The sequence below is a fragment of the Rhipicephalus microplus genome, chromosome 6 (assembly GCF_043290135.1).
Source record: "Rhipicephalus microplus isolate Deutch F79 chromosome 6, USDA_Rmic, whole genome shotgun sequence".
NCBI classification, from domain to species: Eukaryota; Metazoa; Arthropoda; class Arachnida; order Ixodida; family Ixodidae; genus Rhipicephalus; species Rhipicephalus microplus.
In genome coordinates this window covers 1,445,456-1,458,295 of record NC_134705.1, presented here as the reverse complement: position 1 = coordinate 1,458,295, position 12,840 = coordinate 1,445,456, and positions in this window count along the sequence as shown.

Here is a 12,840-nt window from a genome sequence, read left to right as displayed (position 1 = left end):
TAACCTAACCTAACCTAACATAACCTAACGACGTTTGCAAGCGCTTTCACATTAGATATCGCAGTTCCCGACTTGTAATGGTGATGAACACTGCATCTCACTAAGTGACATTGTTTAATGTGGTTTTACGACGGTTCATATCTTGACCTAACCTAACATTCGCACGTGTATCTAAAAACGCTCTATTACACTGTTTTGTTCACAATGACGATATTTGCATAACCTCACAGTTTTTCACCAACTTATTGCAGTACAGAACGCTGTATCTCGCTAAATGACATTGTTCTTTAAGGTTTCACGATGCTTGCATGCGCTTTAACGAGAATATCACAATATAGCAGTTTCGCACTTGTAACGGTAGAACACGCAGTATTTGGCTTGTTCATGCCGTTTTGTGTGCTTTCACAACATTTCACCTATCGCAGTTCAATACTCGCAATAAAACAACAATATCTCGTTAGATGACGTCGTTTTTGGTAGTTTCACGACGCTACCTAGCTTAAACTAACCTAACCTAACCTAACCTTCGCACTTCTTTCGTTAGAAAACGTTTTACTCGCAACTTTACAATGTTTTCTACAAGATTACGACGGTTTCATGTGCTTTCACATTAGATATCGTAGTTCCCGACTTGTAATGTTGAAAAACACTACATCTCACTAAGTGACATTGTTTAATGCGGTTTTACGACGGTTCATACCTTAACCTAACGTAACGTAACCTAACCTAACCTAACCTTACCTAACCTAACCTAACCTAACCTAACCCAACCCAACCCAACCTAACCTAACCTAACCTAACCTATCCCAACCCAACCCAACCTAACCTAACCTAACCTAACCTAAACTAGCCTAACCCAACCTAACCTAACCTAACCTAACCTAACCCAACTCAACCCAACCTAACCTAATCTAACCTAACCTAACCTAACCTAACCAAACCTAACCTAACCTAACGACGGTTGCAAGCGCTTTCACATTAGATATCGCAGTTCCCGACTTGTAATGGTGAAAAACACTGCATCTCACTAAGTGACATTGTTTAATGTGGTTTTACGACGGTTCATATCTTAACCTAACCTAACATTCGCACTTGTATCTAAAAACGCTCTATTACACTGTTTTGTTCACAATTACGATATTTGCATAACCTCACAGTTTTTCACCAACTTATTGCAGTACAGAACGCTGTATCTCGCTAAATGACTTTGTTCTTTAAGGTTTCACGATGCTTGCATGCGCCTTAACGAGAATATCACAATATAGCAGTTTCGCACTTGTAACGGTAGAACACGCAGTATTTGGCTTGTTCATGCCGTTTTGTGAGCTTTCACATTTCACCTATCGCAGTTTAATACTCCCAATAAAACAACACTATCTCGTTAGATGACGTCGTTTTTGGTAGTTTCACCACGCTACCTAGCTTAAACTAACCTAACCTAACCTAACCTTTGCACTTATATCGTTAGAAAACGTTTTACTCGCAACTTTACAATGTTTTCTACAAGATTACGACGGTTTCATGCGCTTTCACATTAGATATCGTAGTTCCCGACTTGTAATGTTGAAAAACACTACATCTCACTAAGTGACATTGTTTAATGCGGTTTTACGACGGTTCATACCTTAACCTAACGTAACCTAACCTAACCTAACCTAACCCAACCCAACCTAACCTAACCTAACCTAACCTAAACTAACCTAACCCAACCTAACCTAACCTAACCTAACCTAACCCAGCTCAACCCAACCTAACCTAATCTAACCTAACCTAACCTAACCTAACCTAACCAAACCTAACCTAACCTAACCTAACCTAACCTAACCTAACCTAACCTAACCTAACCTAACGACGGTTGCAAGCGCTTTCACATTAGATATCGCAGTTCCCGACTTGTATAGGTGAAAAACACTGCATCTCACTAAGTGACAATGTTTAATGTGGTTTTACGACGGTTCATATCTTAACATAACCTAACATTCGCACTTGTATCTAAAAACGCTCTATTGCACTGTTTTGTTCACAATTACGATATTTGCATAACCTCACAGTTTTTCACCAACTTATTGCAGTACAGAACGCTGTATCTCGCTAAATGACATTGTTCTTTAAGGTTTCACGATGCTTGCATGCGCTTTAACGAGAATATCACAATATAGCAGTTTCGCACTTGTAACGATAGAACACGCAGTATTTGGCTTGTTCATGCCGTTTTGTGTGCTTTCACAATATTTCACCTATCGCAGTTTCGTACTCGCAATAAAACAACACTATCTCGTTAGATGGCATCGTTTTTGGTGGTTTCACGACGCTACGTAGCTCAAACTAACCTAACCTTCACACTTCTATCGTTAGAAAACGTTTTATTCGCTACTTTACAATGTTTTCTACAAGATTACGACGGTTTCATGCGCTTTCACAATAGATATCGCAGTTCCCGACTTGTAAAGGTGAAAAACACAGCATCTCACTAAGTGACATTGTTTAATGCGGATTTAGCGCGGTTCATATCTTAACCTAACCTAACCTAACCTAACCTTACCTAACCCAACCTAACCTAACCTAACCTAACCAAACCTTACCTAACATACCCTAACCTAACCTAACCTAACCAAACCTAACCTAATCTAACCTAACGTAACCTAACCTAACCTAACCTAACCTAACATAACCTAACGACGTTTGCAAGCGCTTTCACATTAGATATCGCAGTTCCCGACTTGTAATGGTGAAAAACACTGCATCTCACTAAGTGACAATGTTTAATGTGGTTTTACGACGGTTCATATCTTAACCTAACCTAACATTCGCACTTGTATCTAAAAACGCTCTATTACACTGTTTTGTACACAATTACGATATTTGCATGACCTCACAGTTTTTCACCAACTTATTACAGTACAGAACGCTGTATCTCGCTAAATGACTTTGTTCTTTAAGGTTTCACGATGCTTGCATGCGCTTTAACGAGAATATCACAATATAGCAGTTTCGCACTTGTAACGGTAGAACACGCAGTATTTGGCTTGTTCATGCCGTTTTGTGTGCTTTCACAACATTTCACCTATCGCAGTTTAATACTCGCAATAAAACAACACTCTCTCGTTAGATGACGTCGTTTTTGGTAGTTTCACGACGCTACCTAGCTTAAACTAACCTAACCTAACCTAACCTTCGCACTGCTATCGTTAGAAAACGTTTTACTCGCAACTTTACAATGTTTTCTACAAGATTACGACGGTTTCATGCGCTTTCACATTAGATATCGTAGTTCCCGACTTGTAATGTTGAAAAACACTACATCTCACTAAGTGACATTGTTTAATGCGGTTTTACGACGGTTGATATGTCAACCTAACCTAACATTCGCACTTGTATCTAAAGACGCTCAATTACACTGTTTCGTTCACAATTACGATATTTGCTTGACCTCACAGTTTCTCACCAACTTATTACAGTACAGAACGCTGTATCTCGCTAAATGACATCGTTCTTTAAGGTTTCACGATACTTGCATGCGCTTTAACGAGAATATCACAATAAAGCAGTTTCGCACTTGTAACGGCACAAGACGCAGTATCTGGCTAGTTCATGCCATTTTGTGTGCTTTCACAATATTTCACCTATCGCAGTTTCATACTCGCAATAAAACAACACTATCTCGTTAGATGGCATCGTTTTTGGTGGTTTCACGACGCTACGTAGCTCAACCTAACATAACCTTCGCACTTCTATCGTTAGAAAACGTTTTACTCGCTACTTTACATTGCTTTATACAACATTACGACGGTTTCAAGCGCTTTCACATTAGATATCGCAGTTCCCAACTTGTAAAGGTGAAAAACACTGCATCTCACTAAGTGACATTGTTTAATGCGGTTTTACGACGGTTCATACCTTAACCTAACGTAACCTAACCTAACCTAACCTAACCTAACCTTACCTAACCTAACCTAACCTAACCTAACCTAACCTAACGTAACCTAACCTAACCTAACCCAACCTAACCCAACCCAACCCAACCCAACCCAACAAAACCCAACCCAACCTAACCTAACCTAACCTAACCTTACCTAACCTAACCAAATTATCCTTACCTAACCTAACCTTACGTAACCTAACCTAACGTAACCGAACCTAGCCTAACCTATTCTAACGTAACCTGTCCTTACCTGACCTAACCTAACCTAACGTAACCTAACCTAACGTAACCTAACGTAACCTAACCTAACCTAACCTAACCTAACGTAACCTAACGTAACCTAACCTAACCTAACCCAACCTAACCCAACCCAACCCAACCCAACCCAACAAAACCCAAACCAACCTAACCTAACCTAACCTTACCTAACCTAACCAAATTATCCTTACCTAACCTAACCTAACGTAACCTAACCTAACGTAACCTAACGTAACCTAACCTAACCTAACCTAACCTAACCTAGCCCAACTCAACCCAACCTAATCTAACCTAACCTAACCTAACCTAACCTAACCAAACCTAACCTAACCTAACCTAACGACGGTTGCAAGCGCTTTCACATTAGATATAGCAGTTCCCGACTTGTAATGGTGAAAAACACTGCATCTCACTAAGTGAGATTGTTTATTGTGGTTTTACGACGGTTCATATCTTACCCTAACCTAACATTTACACTTGTATCTCAAAACGCTCTATTACACTGTTTCGTTCACAATTATGATATTTGCATGACCTCACAGTTTTTGACCAACTTATTACAGTACAGAACGCTGTCTCTCGCTAGATGACATCATTCTTTAAGGTTTCACGATGCTTGCATGCGCTTTAACGAGAATATCGCAATATAGCAGTTTCGCACTTGTGACGGTAGAACACGCAGTATTTGGCTTGTTCATGCCGTTTTGTGTGCTTTCACAACATTTCACCTATCGCAGTTTAATACTCGCTATAAAACAACACTATCTCGTTAGATGACGTCGTTTTTGGTAGTTTCACGACGCTACCTAGCTTAAACTAACCTAACCTAACCTAACCTTCGCACTTCTATCGTTAGAAAACGTTTTACTCGCAACTTTACAATGTTTTCTACAAGATTACGACGGTTTCATGCGCTTTCACATTAGATATCGTAGTTCCCGACTTGTAATGTTGAAAAACACTACATCTCACTAAGTGACATTGTTTAATGCAGTTTTACGACGGTTCATACCTTAACCTAACGTAACCTAACCTAACCTAACCTAACCTAACCCAACCCAACCCAACCTAACCTAACCTAACCTAATCTAAACTAACCTAACCCAACCTAACCTAACCTAACCTAACCCAACTCAACGCAACCTAACCTAATCTAACCTAACCTAACCTAACCTAACCAAACCTAACCTAACCTAACCTAACCTAACCTAACCTAACCTAACGACGGTTGCAAGCGCTTTCACATTAGATATCGCAGTTCCCGACTAGTAATGGTGAAAAACACTGCATCTCACTAAGTGACATTGTTTAATGTGGTTTTACGACGGTTCATATCTTAACCTAACCTAACATTCGCACTTGTATCTAAAAACGCTCTATTACGCTGTTTCGTTCACAATTATGATATTTGCATGACCTCACAGTTTTTCACCAACTTATAACAGTACAGAACGCTGTCTCTCGCTAGATGACATCATTCTTTAAGGTTTCACGATGCTTGCATGCGCTTTAACGAGAATATCACAATATAGCAGTTTCGCACTTGTAACGGTAGAACACGCAGTATTTGGCTTGTTCATGCCGTTTTGTGTGCTTTCACAACATTTCACCTATCGCAGTTTAATACTCGCAATAAAACAACACTATCTCGTTAGATGACGTCGTTTTTGGTAGTTTCACGACGCTACCTAGTTTAAACTAACCTAACATAACCTAACCTTCGCACTTCTATCGTTAGAAAACGTTTTACTCGCAACTTTACAATGTTTTCTACAAGATTACGACGGTTTCATGCGCTTTCACATTAGATATCGTAGTTCCCGACTTGTAATGTTGAAAAACACTACATCTCACTAAGTGACATTGTTTAATGCGGTTTTACGACGGTTGATATGTCAACCTAACCTAACATTCGCACTTGTATCTAAAGACGCTCAATTACACTGTTTCGTTCACAATTACGATATTTGCTTGACCTCACAGTTTCTCACCAACTTATTACAGTACAGAACGCTGTATCTCGCTAAATGACATCGTTCTTTAAGGTTTCACGATACTTGCATGCGCTTTAACGAGAATATCACAATAAAGCAGTTTCGCACTTGTAACGGCACAAGACGCAGTATCTGGCTAGTTCATGCCATTTTGTGTGCTTTCACAATATTTCACCTATCGCAGTTTCATACTCGCAATAAAACAACACTATCTCGTTAGATGGCATCGTTTTTGGTGGTTTCACGACGCTACGTAGCTCAACCTAACATAACCTTCGCACTTCTATCGTTAGAAAACGTTTTACTCGCTACTTTACATTGCTTTATACAACATTACGACGGTTTCAAGCGCTTTCACATTAGATATCGCAGTTCCCAACTTGTAAAGGTGAAAAACACTGCATCTCACTAAGTGACATTGTTTAATGCGGTTTTACGACGGTTCATACCTTAACCTAACGTAACCTAACCTAACCTAACCTAACCTAACCTTACCTAACCTAACCTAACCTAACCTAACCTAACCTAACCTAACGTAACCTAACCTAACCTAACCCAACCTAACCCAACCCAACCCAACCCAACCCAACAAAACCCAACCCAACCTAACCTAACCTAACCTAACCTTACCTAACCTAACCAAATTATCCTTACCTAACCTAACCTTACGTAACCTAACCTAACGTAACCGAACCTAGCCTAACCTATTCTAACGTAACCTGTCCTTACCTGACCTAACCTAACCTAACGTAACCTAACCTAACGTAACCTAACGTAACCTAACCTAACCTAACCTAACCTAACGTAACCTAACGTAACCTAACGTAACCTAACCTAACCTAACCCAACCTAACCCAACCCAACCCAACCCAACCCAACAAAACCCAAACCAACCTAACCTAACCTAACCTTACCTAACCTAACCAAATTATCCTTACCTAACCTAACCTAACGTAACCTAACCTAACGTAACCTAACGTAACCTAACCTAACCTAACCTAACCTAACCTAGCCCAACTCAACCCAACCTAATCTAACCTAACCTAACCTAACCTAACCTAACCAAACCTAACCTAACCTAACCTAACGACGGTTGCAAGCGCTTTCACATTAGATATAGCAGTTCCCGACTTGTAATGGTGAAAAACACTGCATCTCACTAAGTGAGATTGTTTATTGTGGTTTTACGACGGTTCATATCTTACCCTAACCTAACATTTACACTTGTATCTCAAAACGCTCTATTACACTGTTTCGTTCACAATTATGATATTTGCATGACCTCACAGTTTTTGACCAACTTATTACAGTACAGAACGCTGTCTCTCGCTAGATGACATCATTCTTTAAGGTTTCACGATGCTTGCATGCGCTTTAACGAGAATATCGCAATATAGCAGTTTCGCACTTGTGACGGTAGAACACGCAGTATTTGGCTTGTTCATGCCGTTTTGTGTGCTTTCACAACATTTCACCTATCGCAGTTTAATACTCGCTATAAAACAACACTATCTCGTTAGATGACGTCGTTTTTGGTAGTTTCACGACGCTACCTAGCTTAAACTAACCTAACCTAACCTAACCTTCGCACTTCTATCGTTAGAAAACGTTTTACTCGCAACTTTACAATGTTTTCTACAAGATTACGACGGTTTCATGCGCTTTCACATTAGATATCGTAGTTCCCGACTTGTAATGTTGAAAAACACTACATCTCACTAAGTGACATTGTTTAATGCAGTTTTACGACGGTTCATACCTTAACCTAACGTAACCTAACCTAACCTAACCTAACCTAACCCAACCCAACCCAACCTAACCTAACCTAACCTAACCTAATCTAAACTAACCTAACCCAACCTAACCTAACCTAACCTAACCCAACTCAACGCAACCTAACCTAATCTAACCTAACCTAACCTAACCTAACCAAACCTAACCTAACCTAACCTAACCTAACCTAACCTAACGACGGTTGCAAGCGCTTTCACATTAGATATCGCAGTTCCCGACTAGTAATGGTGAAAAACACTGCATCTCACTAAGTGACATTGTTTAATGTGGTTTTACGACGGTTCATATCTTAACCTAACCTAACATTCGCACTTGTATCTAAAAACGCTCTATTACGCTGTTTCGTTCACAATTATGATATTTGCATGACCTCACAGTTTTTCACCAACTTATAACAGTACAGAACGCTGTCTCTCGCTAGATGACATCATTCTTTAAGGTTTCACGATGCTTGCATGCGCTTTAACGAGAATATCACAATATAGCAGTTTCGCACTTGTAACGGTAGAACACGCAGTATTTGGCTTGTTCATGCCGTTTTGTGTGCTTTCACAACATTTCACCTATCGCAGTTTAATACTCGCAATAAAACAACACTATCTCGTTAGATGACGTCGTTTTTGGTAGTTTCACGACGCTACCTAGTTTAAACTAACCTAACATAACCTAACCTTCGCACTTCTATCGTTAGAAAACGTTTTACTCTCAACTTTACAATGTTTTCTACAAGATTACGACGGTTTCATGCGCTTTCACATTAGATATCGTAGTTCCCGACTTGTAATGTTGAAAAACACTACATCTCACTAAGTGACATTGTTTAATGCGGTTTTACGACGGTTGATATGTCAACCTAACCTAACATTCGCACTTGTATCTGAAGACGCTCAATTACACATTTTCCTTCACAATTACGATATTTGCTTGACCTCACAGTTTCTCACCAACCTATTACAGTACAGAACGCTGTATCTCGCTAAATGACATCGTTCTTTAAGGTTTCACGATACTTGCATGCGCTTTAACGAGAATATCACAATAAAGCAGTTTCGCACTTGTAACGGCACAAGACGCAGTATCTGGCTAGTTCATGCCATTTTGTGTGCTTTCACAATATTTCACCTATCGCAGTTTCGTACTCGCAATAAAACAACACTATCTCGTATGATGGCATCGTTTTTGGTGGTTTCACGACGCTACGTAGCTCAAACTAACCTAACCTTCGCACTTCTATTGTTAGAAAACGTTTTATTTGCTACTTTACAATGTTTTCTACAAGATTACGACGGTTTCATGCGCTTTCACATTAGATATCGCAGTTCCCGACTTGTAATGGTGAAAAACACAGCATCTCACTAAGTGACATTGTTAATGCGGTTTTAGCGCGGTTCATATCTTAACCTAACCTAACCTAACCTAACCCAACCTAACCTAACCTTACCTAACCCAACCTAACCTAACCTAACCTAACCAAACCTTACCTAACATAACCTAACCTAACCTAACCTAACCAAACCTAACCTAACGTAACCTAACCTAACCTAACCTAACCTAACCTAACCTAACCTAACGACGTTTGCAAGCGCTTTCACATTAGATATCGCAGTTCCCGACTTGTAATGGTGAAAAACACTGCATCTCACTAAGTGACATTGTTTAATGCGGTTTTACGACGGTTCGTATCTTAACCTAACCCAACATTCGTACTTGTATTGAAAAACGCTCTATTACACTGTTTCGTTCACAATTACGATATTTGCATAACCTCACAGTTTTTCACCAACTTATTGAAGTACAGAACGCTGTATCTCGCTAAATGACATCGTTCTTTAAGCTTTCACGATGCTTGCATGCGCTCTAACGAGAATATCACATTATAGCAGTTTCGCACTTGTAACGGTACAACACGCAGTATCTGGCTTGTTCAAGCCGTTTTGAGTACTTTCACAACATTTCACCTATTGCAGTTTCGTACATGCAATAAAACAACACTATCTCGTTAGATGACGTCTTTTTTGGTGGTCTCACGACGCTACATAGCTTAAACTAACATAACTCAAGCTAACCTTCGCACTTTTATCGTTAGAAAACGTTTTACTCGCAACTTTACAATGTTTTCTACAAAATTACGACGGTTTCATGCGCTTCCACATTAGATATCGTAATTCCCGACTTGTAATGTTGAAAAACACTACATCTCACTAAGTGACATTGTTTAATGCGGTTTTACGACGGTTGATATCTCAACCTAACCTAACATTCGCACTTGTATCTAAATACACTCAATTACACTGTTTCGTTCACAATTACGATATTTGCTTGACCTCACAGTTTCTCACCAAATTATTACAGTACAGAACGCTGTATCTCGCTAAATGACATCGTTCTTTAAGGTTTCACGATACTTGCATGCGCTTTAACGAGAATATCACAATAAAGCAGTTTCGCACTTGTAACGGCACAAGACGCAGTATCTGGCTAGTTCATGCCATTTTGTGTGCTTTCACAATATTTCACCTATCGCAGTTTCGTACTCGAAATAAAACAACACTATCTCGTTAGATGGGCTCGTTTTTGGTGGTTTTACGACGCTACCTAGCTCAAACTAACATAACCTTCGCACTTCTATCGTTAGAAAACGTTTTACTCGCTACTTTACATTGCTTTCTACAACATTAAGACGGTTTCATGCGCTTTCACATTAGATGTCGTAGTTCCCGACTTGTAATGTTGAAAAACACTACATCTCACTAAGTGACATTGTTTAATGCGGTTTTACGACGGTTCATACCTTAACCTAACGTAACCTAACCTAACCTAACCTAACCTTACCTAACCTAACCTAACCTAACCTAACCTAACCCAACCCAACCCAACCTAACCTAACCTAACCTAACCTAAACTAACCTAACCCAACCTAACCTAACCTAACCTAACCTAACCCAACTCAACCCAACCTAACCTAATCTAACCTAACCTAACCTAACCTAACCAAACCTAACCTAACCTAACCTAACCTAACCTAACGACGGTTGCAAGCGCTTTCACATTAGATATCGCAGTTCCCGACTTGTAATGGTGAAAAACACTGCATCTCACTAAGTGACATTGTTTAATGTGGTTTTACGACGGTTCATATCTTAACCTAACCTAACATTCGCACTTGTATCTAAAAAACGCTCTATTACACTGTTTTGTTCACAATTACGATATTTGCATAACCTCACAGTTTTTCACCAACTTATTGCAGTACAGAACGCTGTATCTCGCTAAATGACTTTGTTCTTTAAGGTTTCACGATGCTTGCATGCGCTTTTATGAGAATATCACAATATAGCAGTTTCGCACTTGTAACGGTAGAACACGCAGTATTTGGCTTGTTCATGCCGTTTTGTGTGCTTTCACAACATTTCACCTATCGCAGTTTAATACTCGCAATAAAACAACACTATCTCGTTAGATGACGTCGTTTTTGGTAGTTTCACGACGCTACCTAGCTTAAACTAACCTAACCTAACCTAACCTTCGCACTGCTATCGTTAGAAAACGTTTTACTCGCAACTTTACAATGCTTTCTACAAGATTACGACGGTTTCATGCGCTTTCACATTAGATATCGTAGTTCCGACTTGTAATGTTGAAAAACACTACATCTCACTAAGTGACATTGTTTAATGCGGTTTTACGACGGTTGATATGTCAACCTAACCTAACATTCGCACTTGTATCTAAAGACGCTCAATTACACTGTTTCGTTCACAATTACGATATTTGCTTGACCTCACAGTTTCTCACCAACTTATTACAGTACAGAACGCTGTATCTCGCTAAATGACATCGTTCTGTAAGGTTTCACGATACTTGCATGCGCTTTAACGAGAATATCACAATAAAGCAGTTTCGCACTTGTAACGGCACAAGACGCAGTATCTGGCTAGTTCATGCCATTTTGTGTGCTTTCACAATATTTCACCTATCGCAGTTTCGTACTCGCAATAAAACAACACTATCTCGTTAGATGGCATCGTTTTTGGTGGTTTCCCGACGCTACGTAGCTCAACCTAACATAACCTTCGCACTTCTATCGTTAGAAAACGTTTTACTCGGTACTTTACATTGCTTTCTACAACATTACGACGGTTTCAAGCGCTTTCACATTAGATATCGCAGTTCCCAACTTGTAAAGGTGAAAAACACTGCATCTCACTAAGTGACATTGTTTAATGCGGTTTTACGACGGTTCATACCTTAACCTAACGTAACCTAACCTAACCTAACCTAACCTAACCTTACCTAACCTAACCTAACCTAACCTAACCTAACGTAACCTAACCTAACCTAACCTAACCTAACCTAACCAAACCTAACCTAACCTAACCTAACCTAACCTAACCTAACGTAACCTAACCTAACCTAACCTATTCTAACGTAACCTGTCCTTACCTGACCTAACCTAACCTAACGTAACCTAACCTAACCTAACATAACCTAACGTAACCTAACCTAACCTAACCTAACCTAACGTAACCTAACCTAACCTAACCCAACCTAACCCAACCCAACCCAACCCAACAAAACCCAACCCAACCTAACCTAACCTAACCTAACCTTACCTAACCTAACCAAATTATCCATACCTAACCTAACCTAACCTAACGTAACCTAACCTAACGTAACCTAACGTAACCTAACCTAACCTAACGTAGCCTAACCTAACCTAACCTAACCCAACCTAACCTAACCTAACCTAACCTAGCCCAACTCAACCCAACCTAACCTAATCTAACCTAACCTAACCTAACCTAACCAAACCTAACCTAACCTAACCTAACCTAACGACGGTTGCAAGCGCTTTCACATTAGATATAGCAG